Below are 19632 nucleotides of genomic sequence, written 5' to 3' on the forward strand. Positions count from 1 at the left end.
GAGCTGGCTCCTGTCCCCTTCTTACCCCAGGTGTCCACGGGGGACATCTGGTCCTGCCCTGTGCCCTCTCTGGGTACAGCTGGGCTCGCAGTGGTGGTAGGGGCTGGCGGGGCTGGGGGTGAAGGTGCACTGCCCCCTTGTGAGAATAAAGATGCTGCGTCCCTGTTACAGTCTGTGACTTACTCAGCCGGGCACAGGAAGGTGCAGCTGTCAGGTGAAGGAGGAGGATGGGAATGGCCGTGGGGGTTCTAAATCCAGGGCTGGAAATTAGGGCAGAGATCACCTCTCCCCTCCTCCGATCAATCCAAGAAGGCTTCCTGGAGAATGTGCCTCAGATAGTCAGGGAGTGTGCTCGGTGCCCCTGGCCGGCTGCTTGGCAGGGCCCTCCACAGACACTGATGTGTCTCCCGGACTGCTGGTTCAAGGCCACGTGGATGACACATGCTCTCTCCTCGGGCTTGCTGCTGTGGGGGTGCCCACTCTAGGCGTGGGCAGGCAGTGCGGCTACCTACCCTGTCAGCAGCAGCCTGGTTCCTGGAGCAAGGCCTTGCTCCCCAGGGAATCCGGGAGTGCCTGGGACGTCCAGTGCCTCTTCTTCCCCAGGACCCTGCAGGGCTCGTTAATGGCAGGCTGAGGCACTGCTAACCTGGGTTGTAGGGACACGGCCCCAGCTGCAGGGAGAAACATGGGCCATCAGATGATGGCCCAACACTGATGTGGGGTATCAGGGACTGGGGGATTGCGTGTATATGGGGGTGGGGGTCAGTGCAGACAGGTGGGGGGGCATGCAAAGCAGTGAGAAGCCTAGGCAGGTGGGCCTTTGGTCCTAAGAGGGCTGGTTGAACAGTAGGACCCCTGGGGCATGGCTAAGCAACAGCCCTAGAAGGACTCAAACCTAGGCAGGTTTTACAGACAGGTACCCATCTGGTGCCCCTCTTCCTAGACTGGGGTGGGGAGCCAGGTGCGGGGGCGGGGGGGAGTGAGTACTGCCAAAGGCAAGATCCTAAATCTAAATTTGAATCTGAAAGCATTAGAGCTGATTGAGAAGGAAGGTATCTCGATGCCAAGTCCCAGGGAATTGGCTTAAAGCTGTAGAATTCCTCCGGTTGCAATCAGGATGGGTCCTGAGTCCCCGAGGCCGGCCTGCTGGTGGTGGTCAGGAGGCCGAGGGTGGGCAGAGGCAAGTCGGAGGCGGAGACCCTGGCTAGGCCATGCACCGTGGCCCAGAGGCCGAGCTGCGGGTCTCTGGGCTGCCTGTGTGAACTTGCGGGCACACCTCTCCATGCATATGCAGCAGCGGCTGATTGGAATCAGAAATGCAGACAGGTGACTTCCTTCTTCCCCTCACCCTGCCCTCGGCTCACCGCTCCGCATGCTTAGAGAAAAGGAATTAAAAACAAAATCTTCCTCCCTCTTCCCCATTCACTGCTGCCGAAAACTTCAAAACCTAATTTAATTCTGCTTAGCAGCAATGCAAAAACGGTTCGTATCCTTAAGATGCTTAATTTATAAGATGCCTATAGTTATTCAGCGTTTGCTGCAAGGTTTTCTCCCCCTCTAAATGAGTGGATAAAGCGGTAACCCATCAATTTCCATTTGTCGCTAATGGGAAGCGGAAAGGGATTGAGCCAGAAACAGCAGTGCCTCACGGCCTTGGCTCTCCTGACACTTGTTCCCCGGGAGGGAAGCAGAAACTGGAGCTGACAGTTCCCGCTCTTGGCTGCTATGCTGACAATAGAAGGCTTCAAAGGGACCCCCTCCTGCCCCCGGACCCACTCCCGGAGCATTGCTTGTCCGGTTCTGTCAAGATGCTGTTGGCCCTCTGTTTTGGTTCACGCCGGGCCACTTGCAGCCGATTTCCAGCCAGGCGCCCTGCTGGCTGGCAAGGTCAAACCGGGCCTGATCTCCCGCCGAGGCCAGGAAGCAGAGTTAAGCCAACAAAGGGAAAGAAAAGAAAAGGAAAACCAAGCCCGGCAATGCCAGAACCCATTTTCCTGTCTCCTTGGTTATCCTGGGAGCCAGGAGCTTTCTCAAGTCTCCCAAACCTAATGGACGGAAAGGTGCTAATTACTGTGGACTCCAGAGGGGATCTGGAGTGGAGCAGGGATGGGAAGAGAAGTAGGTCAAGAAAACAAGTAGCTGAGCTTGGCAGCAGGCAGCCTTGAGTGCGAAGGGCCAGGCCGGCGCTGGTGCTGCTGGCGTCTCCAGCGTCCTCCAGGGGCGCACGGGGAGGGAGGGGTGGGATGCTGCTCCTCCTCCTTCCCAGGGCTCACTTCTCCCTGCGTTTGGTGCTTTCCGGGGTTCCTTCCAAACCCCTCAGCCTCAGGATGCATAGCTGTAAGAGCGAGGCTGCAGGAAGGGATGGGGAATCTCAGAGATGAATTGTCCCACCTGCTTCGTCCTCAGCCTGCTTGTCTGCTCCTGACAATATGGATGTTTGTAAAGGGGCGGCCAAACCCATTACCCTGCCTGGGGACCGCTGTTTTTCATTCAAGTGAGGCACGGGGTGGGAGATACAGCCAAATTGTCTATTACAGTGCCCAGTGTTTACCCCCCGAATGAGATTTTGGGTAAGAGAAAGGGATTTTATTTATGACTATGAGGCTGCCCACATAAATTCCCCAAACTCTCTCACATATGTCAGCCCCCTTTAGTCATTTATCTTCTGGAAATGTCTTTTGATTTTGCTTCTGTCCCTTGGGGTTCTCTGAGTGATGACTGTGGGATCCACAGTTAATAAATGCTCCGAGAAGACCCCACCGCATCTCTCCCCCTGCCCTTTATTACTTTGAGGGATCAGCATCCTATCTCAGAGCCCTAAAGGATTCTGAGGTTCCCATTCCCCACGCAGCTTATTTCACACACGAGGAAGGAGGCCCCAAGGGGACATGGCGAGTAGGTGGCCGGGCTGGTGGCAGCCCACGCTAGAGCCCTGTCTCCTTGACTCCTCTTGCACTGCTTGCTTCGCCGCCCACCAGCGGGCTTCCCTGGCCACTGGGGAAGCAGATTCGCCATCAGCAGGGTTGTCGCTGGTGCTTTTTTTCCCCCAGCCTGTTCCTGACATTAGCAAATGTTACCCTTGCCCTGAACACGTGAAGCCTCAATAAGTATTTGTCAGCTTTCTAGACTGTCTCCTGTTACTCTTTCCTTGGCCCCAGTCACAGCCACACTGAACCACTGTTACCCAATATACCAGGAAGGTTTAGTCTGGGCTTTACGCATCCCCCTCCTGTGCCTGGAGCTGTTCTTCCCAGCCTGGAAAACTGCTACCACTACTCTTCCTCTTCCCATCTCCTCTTCCTCCTTGGAAAGCTACTACCACTGCTACCCCTTCCTCTCCTCCTCCATCACGGTTCTCCCAGGCTTAGATAGCTCTTCCTCGGCCAAGTCCTTTCTCAGGATTTCCTGTCCTTCCTGGGGGAGAAATCCTCTCTTTCCTGCCCCTTTGCCCATTCCCTGGTACTTCACGCCTATTCCAGCACCTACTGGGGTGTGCTCTAGTTATTTTTCCCACCAGACTCTGAACTCCAGGGTTGATTGACCACCTGACATACTTCGTGTATGCAAATGTATCGCTCAGACTCAGTGAACGGGATGTGTGGAGGATCCATGGCCCCTTGCAAGACCTGGTTCCCCAAGAACATGTTTGGTATCCTTGTTTTAAAGTACTGTCTTCTGGTCTTGCATCTGCTCAAGGAGGTAGGCTTACTGGAAGAACGGGAAGAGGAAGGAGAAAAAGGAGGAGAAAATGTGCTTCTGTCTATTTTCTTTCTTTATTATTATCTTTTAGATTTATATGTTTATTTATTCATGAGAGAGACAGCGAGAGAGGGAGAGACACAGGCAAAGGGCAAAGCAGGACTTGAGTTCCTCGAGGGGAACCCAATGCAGGACTCGATCCCAAGACCCTGGGATCATGTCCTGAGCCAGAGGCAGATGCTCAACCGCTGAGCCACCCAGGTGTCCCCTGTTTTCTTATTTAGAACAGATAACAAGAATGGGCTGAGGATCCCAATGGGGTTCTACTGCAGATTTTGGCTAAGAGGATAAATACGGTGATTCAGTTATCCATTCATCAATTCACCCAGCAGGTGTCTGTTGAGTGCTCTGTGCCAAGCACTGAGGGTATGTGGGCACAGTAGTAATCACCAGAGTACCTCCCACTCGGAAAGGCCTTCCTCTCTGCTAGGCACTGTGCTGGGTATCTCACGTCTATCAGGCAATCCTCACATCAGAATTAATGACCTGATGTTAAAGACGAAGGGGTGAAGGCTCGGGGAGTTTAAATAACTCCTCCAAGGTCACGGAGATACTGAAATTTGAACCTGTTTCCAAAGCCATCTCTTTCTACTCTACTCCAGTGCAGCTGGTACACCCTGGAGACCTTAGGGATTTCCCACTATCAGAGCCGTCACATTAACTATACCGTGTTCCACCGGGTAAAGGAATTGACGGATGGAGTCTTTGCCTTGGTAGTCTCTAGCTTTTCATTGGTTCCTTTACCTGTAAACAATTTCCCAAGGCCACAGAGAAAGTCCACCTGATAGATGTGGAAACTGAGGCCTGGGGACCTGAGAGGCTTGCTCATGGTGGCACAGAAGTCCCGATGAGCGTGGGTGGCACCAGACGCATCCGCAGGTTATGGGAGCGATTGCCTCTCTTTTTGTTTAAAGTTTCCCTGGGTGGTAAAGCAGCAAGAGCCTGGATTTATTTGACACACTGCCTTACTAGGACACCCAGGCACTTTACAACGACCATTTTTTACTTGTTTGGTTCCCCCAATGAGCTCTAAGTCCTGTAGGGAGAACGTTAAACATAGAACATTCCAATGTTAGAAAGATGCAGATTATAAGAGAACTGGAGGTAAGGAGGGAGCGTAGAAAACACTGTTGTTGTTTTTTTCATCCTGTTCTGCTGTGTATTAAATATATCTCACACACCAAGATCTACCAGCTGAATTCTGTGCCTTGCCAAGTATTCACCATGGGTTTTTTTTTTTTTTGAGGAGTGGGCTCCCCTTAATGATGTTACCACGTGACGTGATTTATGGAATTTTGATGGCCACGTAACTTTTCATCGTTCTTCCAAATTGAGTCACCCGGATAGGCAATCAATTGGTCTTTTACATTAGTGACAAATAGAAATTGATGACTTTCCCCTTCATCTGTCATCTAGAGCAGGAATATGGAAAGACTTCTGGGGCACAGATCTCTCCCCTGCTGAACACCTTTGGGGGTCTGTGTCTTTCTTATGATTCCTAGGATTCCTGGGTCTCCACGACACCTGCCCCAGAGCACTGCCTACCAGCTGTTTGCTAGACGCATGATCTGAGCATAACTTTTGGGTCTTGAGCTTGACCCGTCCGTTTTCAGATTTCTCTCTCCCACATATTGGTTGGTACTCAGAAACACCAAGCAGTGTTGTTTAACGATAAGTGTACAATGTATGTAATTCGGAGAGTAAATATTTTACCAAAAAATGAAGAAGCCTGTGTGTATGTGTGTGTGTGTACATGTCTACATGCAGATGTGCCTGCCCGAGGCTGTCTCTCCCTGCTTCCCACCTCACCCCTGCTGCCATATCTGTAGTGGGGAGGAGGGAGCCTTAGATGTGTTTAGAAGGCATCCAGGCCAGGGTGCTGTGTGGGGTTGCTTGGCCCACGATGCCATCATTTGCCTTTACCTGCAGCTTGTCTTCTTCTAAGAGCACCACACAGGATGCTTTCAGGAAGTTTAAATTCTCTCTCAACCTTTCCAGAACCTTTTTGTGAAGTGTAGCTTCAGGCCATAGTCTCTTCTGCTGCGAAGTGAGGATTGATTTCGGTCCAGGTGGGCTTCAGGTTACTGATAAGAAAGACCAGGGTCCCCGTAAGGTGAAGTAAGTCAGCAAAGGGACCCTCTGGCTGTGCCACAGCTCCTGACCCGCAGCTGCCTGGAGACATCTGTGCCATGGTTTGCAGCGTGTAACACGTTCTTGTTCTTCCACACGTGTTTGTTCAGTTTCCCTAACAACCTGCAAGGCAGGTAGGAGTAAGGATATCTTCTGGAAGAGGGTCCTGAGGTTCACAGAGCTTGTGACTTGCCCTGGCTCATCCACAGGGTGGGGGTGGCGGTGGCCTCAAAGGGAGGAGAGAAGAGGAGAGGACATGTCCCAGGTGGTGGCAGAGGGGTTCTGGTGGGCAGAGTTGGAGCACAGCCAAGGTGACAGAGTCCCGAATAGCCTATTGGTGTACCTTCTTGATAGCTGGGACTGGAAGCCACCAGAGGTCGGCGTGCCAACACCCAAGGCCTCACAAAGTCCGGCTGAGCTAAAGCGAATAGGCAAGTAACAGTAGCAAACATTGTGTTTTCTTAAACATATCATGGATGATCTCTGGGAGGAAATTGGGAAAGGTCCCAGGAGCAGGTGTATCAGAGCAAAAGGATGGTGTTATTGTTCCCCCACTAAAAGTTCTAGATAACAGCTGACTTTCAGATTAATTTGGGTGTGCAACTGCCTGTGTTCATGTGTGCTAGAGTGGCCTGGTCTCCCCTGGGCTCTCATTTTGGCCCTCCCCACATGTGGGGGTCTGATGGCAGCTGCTACTCTGTTGGATGAAGCCCCGCCTGGCAGAGATGCACATGGCTTGAGAGGACAGCCATAATGCATCCCGTCAGACTTCCAAAAAACCTGTCTCCAGTCCTGTGCGATGGTTTACAGAAGTCTTGAAACGGGGAGTGACTCATTAGCAAGATCTATTTTTCTTTCCCCCGTGGTGGTTTGGGGTATGTGTGGGGAAGGTGGAAATCATGGAGAGAAATTTGGATTTGATGTAAAAAAAAAAAAAAAAAAAAAAACAACTTATGAGACAGATGGGATGAGCCATTCTGGGGACTGAGGCACCCACAGCTGGAGGTGGCCACAGATTAGGTTGGACAGGGATTCCAGCATCAAAGGTGGGGGGTTGGACCTGTTACCACTAAGGCCACTTTGAACCTGGGATTCTGTGAGAGGAGACTTTGGCCTTTGGTCTGTTCTCATACTCGCAGAGGGAGACATTCCATTATCCTGTGTCCTCATTAACAACCGTTAATAAGGTTTTAGAATGGAGGCAGCCATCTGCTTAACTTAAGCCCTGACCCCATTTGGCCCCAGTTGCTTGGGCGAGCCAGATAAGACATGAAGCCTTACTGATTCTTTTTACTTATCAGTGTAGACCTGTCTGTGTGTTTCCTTTCTCCTTGTGGCCACTGATAGGGGAATTAGGGAAGCACGGGTGATGGTGGGAGCTGCTGCTAGACCTCACCCGAGTGCCTGAGTGTTTGTGTGAGTGAGCTTGAGTGGGTGGGATACACCTGCGTGCACCGTGAGAGCCCACACGTCCTGCACCCAGCCTTGCGGCTTGGCTCCATATCTCCTTGACAGGGCCTGACCCTCGGGTGCTGGGGAGCACTGGACAGTGAGCACCCCTGTGTCTCTTTGCGTGTTTCTTCCCATCGAGCTGAGTCATGGGGCCCAGCTATCATGGTGGCGGGGCTTGGTGAGGCCCGTTAAAGCCCACACTGATGAAGAGGGTTGTAGAGAGGGAAGAGAGCCCAGACCAGTGGAGGCTCAGCATGTACCTCTGTTGGCACGCCCAGGCAGATGTACCACCATGCTGGACTCAGGAGGCATTTCAGCCCTGATTGGGGCTTTCTAGAGCTGAGATTCTATTAGCAGAACCTTTCTCAGACGAGAGGTTCACCATTCTGAAACTCTCTACTGCAGGGGCAGACATTAGCCACATCCTCTCAGATCCCCTCATTCTGTCTGTGTTCCTCCCGGGGATGAGTGGCCATCTGTGGCGGCCCGGGAGAGGGTCCCTCAGGGGTCTCCTCGTCTCAGCCCCTTCCACCCAGGCTTTCCCAGGTGTCTTCCATGGCTGATTCCAAGCTGATCGGCGTCTAGAGGGAAAGAATAAAAACCCATTTGTTCTGGGTAGCACTGGGCTTGGCCCTGGAAGTCTCCAGCATCGTGTAGGGGTTGATGTCAGAGCATGGGCTCTAGCCAGACGGCCCAGGTTTGAATCTGAGCTCCACTCTTTATTAGTCGTATGACCTCAGGCAAGAACTTGATTTCTCAGTGCTTTAATTTCTTTATCCATAACGTGGGGTAACAGCAGTCCCCACCTCAGGCTTTCATGAGAGTTCAATACGTCACCACAGAGAGAGCCCTTAGATCCGCAGCAGGCATGTAGGAAGTGCCGCGACAGTGATAGCTGTGATTTTGAGGAGCACTTATGGGTCACCCTGTCTCTGTCCCCTCCCCGGGGCCCCCTTCTGCCTTCCTCCACCAAATGCTGTCTTTCCTCTTTTTTTCTAAACCCTGCTTTAAATTCATCTCTGTCTGGGAGCTGAGACTCTGCACCTGTTTGGGAAAGCTCTTGCTCCCAGAATCCTCAAGAGTGCAAGTCGTGTGCATGTTTGTGCGTGCATTGCGCCGCGTTCATTGATGCATGCCCACCTGTTCCTTATTTGAATTCCATCTACCCTGTAAGCCTAAGAGCGTCCTGAGAGATGGACCTCTGTCTTCCCTACCCTCAGGGTGGGCTTTTTTTGACACTGGGGTGATGGTCCCAGGTCCTGGCTAAGGGATCTGAAAGGTCTCCCGTCTTAAAAACGTCCCCAGCCCCACATCCCTCTTCGGCAAACCCCCTGTTTCTCTCCTTCCCTTTACACACAAACTCTGCTCAAAGCTGTCTCCGTTCCCTGTGCTCTCTCGTCCTATCAGTACGACTGTCAGAACGTTGCCCCAACTGTGATGCCCGCTGGGCTGCATCCGGGTCGTCGGTCCTCAGGCCTCAACTTACCAGCAGCATTGACATAGCCTCGCACTCCCTCTCCCTTGAAACATTTCTCGCTCTGGGCTCTGGTTATGTTCTATTTTGCTTCTTGCCCTGCCCCACTGGCTGCTCCCTCCCAGCCTCCTCTGCTGCTTCCTCCTCTTCTTCCTGACCTCTGGATACGGAGGCGCCCCAGGGTTCTGTCCTTATACACCTCTCTCCACACCCACTCCTTAGTGATGTCATTCGGTCTCAGGGCTTTACGTGCTTATGGCTCATCGCCTCTCATCTCCAGCTCCAACCTCCCATAACGCCAGGCTTCTGCGCCTACTCACCATCCCCACGTGGATGTCTGAGAGTGACTCCAATGTGACATATCCAAAATCCAGGTGTGGCTGTCTCCCTCCGTGCCTGCTGCTCCTACTGTCTCCCCCAGTTCGTAAATGGGAATGCCATTCCATCTATTTGGACTCAGATGCCAGCCTTTGGAGTCACACTTGATCCTGTCTTTCTCTGACATCCCACAGACTCTCCACCCGAAAATCCTATTTGCTCTACCTCCCAGCCATACCCAGAGCCCAGCCACTTCTTACCACTTCACAGTTTCTTTCCTGTCCAAGGCAGTATTATCTCGCACCTGGTTTCTCTGCTCCCGCTCACTCAATCACTTTTGTTCCTCAAAGTGGCAGCAAGAATGATTATTTCAAAATGTGAGTTGAATATGTCAGTTCACCTCCCCAGTGCCCTCTTGTCTCAGAGTAAAAGAAAACACCCCTACGGTGTCCCACAAGACCCTCCATGGTCTGCCCCACTGTTGTGTCACCTTTCCATCCCCTCCCTTACCGCTCTGCCTCGTGCTCGCTTCACTCCAACCCTGACCCCACCAGTTTCCTGGCTTTTCCTCAGACATGCCAAGTACGCTGTCACCACGGGGCTTTTGCATTTGCTGTGCTCTCTGCCTAGCACACTCCTCACCTAGATAACTGCATGGTCCACTCTGTCACCTCTTGCAGGCCATGCCCTGCCCCACAACACCCCGCCCCCAACCCCTTGCTTGCTTGATTCTTTTCTAGAGCTCTTACCACCCCCTGACAAACTGATCCTAGTTGTTTCTCTCTGAGTCCTCTCCCATCAGGAAAAGCCCTTGGTTTTGTACTCTGCTGTTTCCCTGGCACATCAGACAGTGCTTGGTGTATTATAGAAAGTACTCACTGAATATCTACTGGGCAGATGAGTGATGCAGCCCCAAAGGAGGTCCCAGCAGAGCTTCAGATTTGCAAGCCATTAGAAGCCAGAGACTGTGATGATCTCCCTTGGCACAGAAGCGGGTCTGAACAAGTGCTCCTTGCTAGGGAGGGTGCAGTAGGCCCTGCTGGCTCCCTGTCCCTATGTTCTCTGGTCCCTGCAGCAAACACCAGGTTCTGGGGCCAATCTTGATCCTATTCTGAGGAAGTCCACGCCAGCAATTAATGACTCAGCATCACAATGAACCTTGTTGCTGGTCTTCGTCCCCTTACAACCAAACAGCAGGCTGTTGACTTGTGATCATCCCCCACCCGGCTGACACTGCAATGCCCAAGGTTCTGGGTTGTCAGCAAGTCTGAGCCTTCGTCTGTCATTCTGACTGCGCCCAAGCTCCCCTGTGCCTCTGTGGTCAGGCCTTGCTTGTCTCCATCTTCCGAGAGCCTGGGGGCCTGAATCTGGATCCACGCTCCCAGCTGCAGCCCTGCCACCTGCTTCCAGCTTTTTCCTGGGGCTGCCAGTGTTGGCCAGGGTACCTGCCTGTTGTCTGCCAGCAGATGCTCCCAGTGCTCTACTCCGCCTGTCTGTTTGTACTTCGATTCATAAAATCTTGATGGTGGCAGGGACCCTGGTACAACCCATTCCACTTTGAATAATGCCGACTATTGGTTTTTCTTACTCTGGAGCCCAGGTCTGTCTATCTGTGCTTTCCAGCTACTGTCCCAGCCTTAGCTGTCCCTCAAGAGCGTGCAGAGCAGGTCTCTGCTCTTCCCAGTGATGGCATCTCTGAAATCTGAGATGCCATCATTTCACAGCTCCTGGTGTCTCCTTTCTTCCAGAGATTCATCATCAGCACCTTTGTTCCTTTCTTCTCAGCATCCTGAGAACCCTCCTCCAAATGGGTTTTCTCTTTTCTTCTTCCCAGTTAGTATTCGGCCCCCAAATCAGAGGCAAGCCCTCCCCTTTAACTGCTTCCAACTGAACACAAGCACCTGCTCCAGCCTGGTGGGGTCTGGTCTGTGGGTTCAAAGCCCCTGTTGGACCCATTCCCACCAAGCCCTGGCTGACCACTCTTTAGGTTAAGGAAAGCCCATCTAGGTCCCACCTATGCCTGTGAAATCCTCCCTTCCCCCCTTTGGCTCTTCTCATGCTGGGCTTTTCTCTCAGCACCCAGAGCTGATGGCACTCTTTGAGTGCTTTGCAGCAGGATGCCCCAGTGACACCTGCTGCAGGTGACACTGGGGCATCTTTAACCTGTGTTAAAGAGCCCGGCGCTGGAGATTCATTACGTTGTGACCCCTGTGGCTTCTCCCAAGAAGTGCTTTTTGCCCCATCCTTTCTAGTGCATGGTCTTTCAAGCAGGGAGTGACACAGGCAGGGGAGGGAATGCCACTTTGCTGGCAACACTCATAAATTCCCCCCAGTGGCAGGGATCTAACAACATGAGACTTTGAGCTTTCAGCTCACAGATGAAAGACCAGGGATTTTCCCCGAGATGACAGAAAAGGGAAGCATACAGCCCCGGGGGCCTCAGCAGGAAGCTCTGCTAAGGAGTTGTTCCAGAGCAGCATCAGCCACCCCTTCATATGGGAGTAGACTTGCACTGGGTGGCCCCAGAGCTCTGGGCAGCCACCCGGAAGTCTCAGGTCAACAGACTGGGCAAGAGGGTGAACTCTCTGAAGGCCATCGGTAAGGAATTCTCCTGGCACTTTCTGAACCTAAAAGGACCTTTACCTGGAAACAGTTGTTGAATATGAATCTCCCCTTCAGAGCCAGTTTGGAAAGCCAGGAGCGTCAGAGGAATTAAGGTTGTTAAGTGGACATAAGTGGTATTGGTGGAGATGAGAGGAGGTATTTGGGGATCCCTTCTATGGGAGCTCTCCTTATACTTAATTAGCTTCTTCCTTATCGGCCGGGAGAGGAATACTGGCTCCTGGGCAGGCTTGAGCAGGGCAGGTGGGGCCACAGTCTCTTGGAGGGCTGCTGCTGTTGGCTTGTGGTTCCAGCCTGGGGTGGGGACCTCCCTTTTGGGTCACCAGCCGGTGCCTCTCTTAGTGGGAAGCCAGGAGGGTGGTCACCTGGGGGAGCTTGGAGTTCACATTCGAGTCTTCCTATTTTGGGCACTAGGGACCAAGTCGGCCTTGGATTAAAAATTCATGGGTATGAATCTCCCTTCCTGGCCATATTCCTTTAGGCAAATTACTCAACCTTTCTTGCACTCAATTTCCCATCTGTACCCTGGAGATAACAGTGTACCATAGGAGGTTATTGTATTAATTGAGAGGAGATATGTAAAGTTCTGTACACAGTGTGTGCATCTAGTAATATTTAATAAACATGAGCTCATTTCCTTTTGTTTCTTTAAAAAGTAGTAATATTATACTATAAAAATAGCAGCAATTTGCTCAACATTGTGGCAAGCATGATTTTGGATGTTGTCTTAGGGTAGTGGGATTGGGGATGGGCTTTACTGACAAATAAAGTTGGAATTGAATTATAGTTTCAGCATGTGACCTTGGACAAACTACTTGGCATCTGTTTTGTCCTATAAAAGGGGAGTAATACTACTTACCCTGGATGATTGTTGAGGTTTATGTATGATAACATATGCAAAATGGCTAGCTTGGTGCCAGATAATTAATAGGTCAATAAATAATAATTATCAGTAGTTTTATTAATTATTATTACCATAGTTAATAATCATAATTATTACTACTGAAGTTTTCCGTTGCTGCCATAACAAATTACTATGTATTTAGTGGCTCCACCAAGAAACATTCATTATCTTACGGTCTGTAATTCTGATGTCCAACATAGCTCTTGCTGGACTAATGCTATGATGTCGGTAGAGCTGTATCCTTTTTGGAGGCTCTAGGGGAAAATCTGCTTCCTGCTCATTTGAGTTTTTGGCAGAATTCAGTACTTTGCAGTTATGAAATCAAGGTTTCCGTTTTATTGCTGGCTGTCAGCTAAGGCTGTTCTCAGCTTCTGGAGTCTGCTATATCCCTTGGCTCGTGGTCCCCTTTCTCCATCCTCAGAGCTGAGGGTCAAGTCATTTTCACATGGCAGCTCAGTCAGGCAAGGCTCTCTGATTTTAAGAACTCATGAGATTATACTGAGCCTACTGGGATCAACCAGGATAATCTCCCCCCACCTCAGGGTCTGTAACCTTAATCGCATCTGCAGAGTCCCTTTTGCCATGGAAGGTAGTGCATTCCCAGGTTCCAGGGAGTAGGAGGTGGACGTCTTTGGGGGCCAAGAAAGGCTCTCTGATTTTTAAGAACTCATGAGATTACATTGAGCCTACTGGGATCATCCAGGATAATCTCCCCCATCTCAGGGGTTGTAACCTTAATCACATCTGCAGAGTCCCTTTTGCCATGGAAGGGTAACACATTCCCAGTTCCGGGGAGTAGGAGGTGGATGTCTTTGGGGGGCCATTATCCTGCTCCTCTGTTTGGATGGCCCCCAAGATGAGAGGCTGAGCCCCCTTGAAAGCCTTCTCGTGAGCAGTGCCTGGTGCAGGGAGATGTGCCTGCCCTTGGAAACTGTCCCCAGAGCAATCCTTGGCCCGAGCTGCCTGACTGCTGTTACAGTCAACCATTTTGCATGAGAACTGGGCAGCCTGGAACACCAAAGCCACCGCGTTTCCTTGATGGGTAGAGGGAACCCGATAGGACAGCCATATGACTGTGACTGAAATTGTACCACATGGGGAGAGCGAGCGGGAAGAGACGGTGTAACAGGAAGCCCTTCATCATGTTGATTTAAGGTGTCAGGGTTCTAAAGGAGTAACCTACCAGCTGAGTGTTACCTGGGGCCGTGTCACGTGGGCTTTGCGGGGCTTGCCTTGGAGTGATGTGTTTATTTTCTGCCACAGGGCCCAGAGAGAATAATGTCCCCCCAGAGTCTCAGCAGACTGTCTCTTCCTCTGCCTGTCATCCTTCCAGAAGGGGTCAGATCTCTAGTTGCTTTGAGGAGCAACACGATGTAGGAAGGTACTGCTCTGAGCAGGGAATTAGGAGACCTGGAAGCTGGTGCGACCTGTCCCTCCATCTCCTAGTCCTTACTGAATGCTGACGGTGCCCTGCAGTGGGCTAGCCTCTGTGGGACATACAGGAAGCTGGAGGGACAGGTTTTGAGCTTCCCTATAGTTCCTTCATGTCTGGGAGTTGTGCCTTTCCATATTTAGAACATTAACAAAATATTTTCTGTCCTGTATGTCCAGCGGAGATGGTGGTGATCCAGGGACCAGGGGCATGTTGGCATTTTGGGCTTCTTTTGCCTTTCTTGATGTATCCCCTGCTTCCATCTAGAGTGGGCTTAATGGAATTGTGGCGGACCGGCCTTTTAAAGGGCCTTATCACGGGGGATGGAATGGCATTCATGTTTACTGAGCTCCCAAAGTGTGCCCATCACTTCCTATAGCTTATGTGCTTTATGTCTTGTAACAGTCTCCAGACGTGGGGTTGATAATTTCTGGTAGTTAGGGATGGAAACTGAGGCATGGAGAGACTAGGGTCACTCATGCAGGACCTGGAAGACTCTGTATTTGAACCCAGAATTTTCTGGCTGCGACCCTGTACTCTGTCCTCCACACCAGGCACCTCCCATTTGTCTTTTTTTTTTTTTTTTTAAAGATTTTATTTATTTGTTCATGAGAGAGACAGAGAGAGGCAGAGACATAGGCCGAGGGAAAAGCAGGCTCCCTCTGGGGATCCTGTTGCGGAACTTCATCCCAGGACCCCAGGATCACACCCTGAGCTGAAGGCAGACACTCAACTGCTGAGCCACCCACATGTCCCCAGGCACCTCCCTTTTCTTGCCCCCTGCCATGGAACCCCAGGGAGAGGCATGGGAGGAAGGTGGGCACAAATGAGGTCTGTCCTCCCAAGACCCCTGGGACACCTCAGTTTCCTTAAGCAGAAGGCAGAGGCTGCCCTCGAACCCTCCTCGTTGTCCTACCCTTGCAGGCTTCCTTTTCAGACATTTGGGAGGGAGAAATTAACTTGAAATGGAACCATAGGAGTAGCACAGAAGGCACCTTTAGGCTAAAAATAAGAGCAGAGGCTGCACCGCTCAGAGGGGACGAGTCTGCATGCTGCCTTTATTTATAGCCACTTATTTATTAGATTCCAAATGATGTTTAACCAGGAATCATATGGCAGTGATCTTTGATTACTTATGCGGCTAATGGCTGAACATATATTATTATTGCTATTTATTCAGCCCTGTTAAATGTACCGGGTGCTGCTTTTCCTGGAAGGCACCAAGGAAAGGGGCCCAGGGAGTCCTTGCTGTGTAATCAGCACAGGGCCCTAGGGGAAGGAGTAGAGAAGGTGGCGTGACAGGTGGCCCTAAAGACCAGGTGGGGGGTCCCACCAGGAGTTTTTTTTTTTTTAAGATTATTTATTTATTTATTCATGAGAGAGAGAGGTGCAGAGACACAGGCAGAGGGAGAAGCAGGCCTCACGCAGGGAGCCCGACACGGGACTTGATCCTGGGTCTGCAGGATCAGGCCCTGGACTGAAGGCAGGTGCCAAACCGCTGAGCCACCCAGGGATCCCCCCACCAGGAGTTTTTATAAAATGGGGCAACCCTTTGAGGTAAAGGGTATGGGGAGGGGAGTGAGAAGGAACACGCTGAAAGGGAAAGAAGAGTTTAGGGTGAGATTTGGGCCTTTGAGGGCCAGAAACATCTAGCCTTATAATAATATAACGATTATTGAGTATGTATTACATGCCAGGGACTGTGCTGTTCAAAATTATTTAATCCTATCATCATGTCCGTTTTACAGATGAGATAGCTGAGGCTCAGAGACGTTAAACGACTTAGCCAAGGTCACACAGCTGGCATGAGGCTGGAGCCCCATCCACCTCTGGAGACTATATGCTCCTTATTCCATCTGCCCAACTTCAAAAGCAGGGCCCTTCTCCTCTTTTGACTAAGCTTAACTTTTTTGAGTAAACAGCTCCGGAAGATAATGGTAAACTTCTGGTCCCTGGAAACCGGAATTTATGGCTTCCCTGTGCTCTCCCATGGTGTTTTACAAGCCACTCAGGGTGAGCTGTCAGCTGTCCCCGGGCACAGGCTGCCTACCTAACACATCCTACCTGGGAGGCCCCTTGGGGAGAGGCAGGGAATGCAACATTCAGGATGCTGAGTGGAAGTTAACTCAGACCCCGCCCCCCCCACCCCCCACCAATCTATGGGCTCTGACAGCCAGGATGGTGGCACGTGGCAGGTGGCAGGGTCCTGGGTGGTTCAGGCCCTGATGCACCAGGATCCAAAGCCAAGGCATCCCCACTCGGACGTCTGAGGAGAGCAAGACCTGCCTCACGGGGAGAGCGTGGCTCACTGAACTTCTCCACACTCACTGCCACCACAGCCAGCCCCTGCCATCCTCCCTGTCACCTCTCACTTCCTGACTCTTTCCTAGTTTTATATTTCTAGAAGAAAGTGCCAGCTTATTCCCAGGGTCTGTGAAGCCTTTATAGTCAGGCTGCAGTCTTTCTAGATGGCATCGTTGTTCCCTAGCACTCCCTCCTCCCCATACCCTGCCCCATAACCACTCACTAGCATGCCTCCCACTAGACACACAGGGGTTTCCAGAACATTCTTGCCTCTCAGGAGTTAGGGCCTTTGCTCCCCCTGCCTGGAATCCTCACCCTCTCACCTTGCGGGAGCAGTGGGATTTTATTCATATTCAAGGCTTTGCTGACCTATGAGCTCCTCCCATGACCCCTCTCTTTCTATCTCAAGGATTTTTGCCTCTCCCGTGCTCCCATTCCACAGTGTGTGGGACTCACAAGACATAGTGATGGGAGTTGTAGGCACTGGTTTCTCTTTTTACCTGCACTCTGCTGGCCTTGCTCATAGCAGGTGGTAAACAAACCGGTGGGATGAATGAGGAGATGAATGACTCATTCTCAATTCTCGGCTGCTGTGGGGGAGATATTTGTTCCACATGGGACCATATACCCACTGGCTTTGAAAATGGGGACATTGGGGCAGGAAATGGGGGCTACATGAGCTAAGTTATTCATCTCGAAATAGAAAAGCAAAGAGCCTGGAACATTCTGGTTGGGGGGTGGAGGGAGGCTGTTAACTGGCTGTCTCAGAGTTTGGAAGGGAGGAAAGAGACCTGCGGGGGGGGGTGGTGGTGAAGGGGGCGTGGGGGGAGAGGGGGATTTCAGGAGGGTGCCCTCTCTGTGCCTCATCCTCCCTGTCATCACAACATGCAGTCTCCAGCCTTCCAGTCATAATGGAATACCCTGTGGGGGGCATTTGACCCTTATTGATGGTATATGCTTGGCCCAGCATCGCAGAGGCCCCCTGCCCTGCCTGGCTCTGATGCCCGAGGCCCACTCGGGGAGGTGCTGCCCTGCACTGGGGTGCGCTGACCTCAGGCCTTGTCACCCTCCACCCTCCTCTCTCAGTGCCCTTCCCTTCATCCCTGCAGACACAGCCAGCAGCTGCCTGGGGCTTGGCCAGATGCCAGGGGCTCCAAGAGTGGATTCTCACAGGGTCAGGTCAGGTTGGAGGAGGAGTAGAGAGGCACTCTCCAGGGGACAAAGCCTGGCTGGGGAGGCAGGAACGGAGAGGCCCAGGGCTTGGGAGGGGAGCCCCGGATGAGAACGGGTCCCAGGCTGTGGCACCTGCCGCCTTGCAGGGTCACGGGCACCTCTCTCTCTGGGCCTCGGTGTCTCAAGCTGTGGGCCCCCAGGGGGCCTGCAGCCCGGGATTCTGTGCTTCCCTTCCCTGCCTCTCTGGAGGCTGCAACAGATGCATATTAACCTCCCCATCGTCCTCCTCCTCTGCTTTCTCTCCCCTCCCTCTCTTACTTCTGCCCCTCCAAGTATTTACTGTCCACCTGGGTCTAGATTATCCCCTGATTAAGTGCCATTTAGCTGTTGGCTGCCTGTTCGCTCAGTTTTATAGACACATTCAGCATGGCACAGAGGCCAAGGCCTGATTTTGGAGAGGGAGGGTAATGAGAACAGAGCACAGCGGCGGCCCACTTAGATTGGATTTTAATAAAGTTTCCAGCTAACCTAAATCATCCTCGTCACAGGCTGCCTAGAGACCACGGCAGGCGACTGTCAGCCCAGTGCTGCCTCCCCAGGCTGGGGCAGGCAGGAGGGTGCAGAACTGGGGCCTGGGGGTGGGTGGTCTGAGGGAGCTGCCTGGAGGTGGGGGAGGGAGGGCCCTGTTGGAGAGGAAGTGCCCATCCCCAGCAGGAAGACCCTCCTCAGGGGACAAGGGTGAAGCCTTGGTAAAGTGGTAAAGGCTCTTGGAGGGGAAGCCTATCGCCTTCTCCTGGAGCAGCTGTTAATTAGTTGCAGATGATGAGATAATTCATAAAAATTAGCAGTGATTTCCTTCATTGTGTTAATATCACCGGGCAATAAAACTGCTGTTAAGGATGACTTTTCCCTGCATCGAGGAGCAGGATGTCAAGGAAAAAAAACAGCCCTCCGCAGGGGTGGAGGGAAAAAAAGGAAAACAGGACCTCGGAGAGAATGACAGGGGGAGCGATTTCCAAGCTTTGGCTGGAATCATCGGAAAGAAGTCAAATTGAAATGCAAATCCTGGTGTCTCTCGGAGCACTGGCTGGGAAGAAATGCATTTGGTGGTGTCACCTTGGCGTTGATGGGCAGACAGCCGGGGCTGCAGGGAGGGCTTCCCTGGCTGCTCGGTAGAAGGAGAAAGATGGCAACAACCAGAGGCTGTGGCTTCAGCTTCTGCCCCCAAGCGGGCCTTCCAGTTGGCCTGGAAATTTCCAGGAAAATTCTCCAGAGAGGGGACACCCTTGCTGTAGAGGCCTAGGAAGCATGATATAGCCTCCATCCCATCCCTCTGCATCCTCTCCCCGAGCTCTGGCCATTCTGACCTGGTGTCCTTAGCTTCAGTGTGGCCAGAGCTTCCTGTCTTAGGGGCTTCACACATGCTCTGGTCTTTGTCTTTGCCTTGCTGCATTTTTTTTTTTTTTAATCTGGCCAACTCCTATTCATCCCTTCAGTAAAATATCATTTCTGCAAATAAACCTTTGGACTGTATTTCTAGTTCCTGGCATAGTTCCCACATTGTATATAGGGACTGATAGTGGCTAAAGAGTATTTCCCTGCTTAACCCCTTCCCTGGTTGCCTGTTACCTCTAGGATAAGGTCCCAACTCAGTTGCGTAGAGTAACAATTTTGCAGTAGAATGAATTTGCTAGGGCAGCCATAACAAAGTACCGCAGGCTGGGTGGCTTACAAGGGAAAAGTCTTGTCTCATGGTGCTGGAGGCTGCAAGTCCAAGATCCAGGTGTTGGCAGGTTTGGTTTCTCCTGAGCCCTCTGTCCTTGGATTGCAGATGGTCACCTTCTCACTGTTTCTTCACGTGGTCTTTCCTCTGTGCATGTGCTTTCCTGGTGTGTCTCCGGGTGTCCCAGTGTCCTCTTCTTATAAGGGCACCGTTCAAGTTGGATGAGGACCCACCCTAATGACCTCGTTTTAATTTAATGACCTCTTTAAAGGTGCTCTCTCCAAATACAGTCACACTCTGATGTATAGGGGGTTAGGGTTTCCATTTATGAATTTTAGGGG

The 19632-nt window shown here is 51.7% G+C and overlaps 1 protein-coding gene across 2 annotated transcripts in view; it reads left to right on the forward strand.

Annotated features, from left to right (window-relative positions):
- Window positions 1-19632, forward strand: part of GRIK4 (glutamate ionotropic receptor kainate type subunit 4) — a 421461-nt gene that overhangs the window by 129194 nt on the left and 272635 nt on the right. The gene's annotated exons all lie outside the window — the stretch shown is intronic.

This window comes from Nyctereutes procyonoides, unplaced genomic scaffold (assembly GCF_905146905.1).
Source record: "Nyctereutes procyonoides isolate TBG_1078 unplaced genomic scaffold, NYPRO_anot_genome, whole genome shotgun sequence".
In the NCBI taxonomy this organism is placed as follows: domain Eukaryota; kingdom Metazoa; phylum Chordata; class Mammalia; order Carnivora; family Canidae; genus Nyctereutes; species Nyctereutes procyonoides.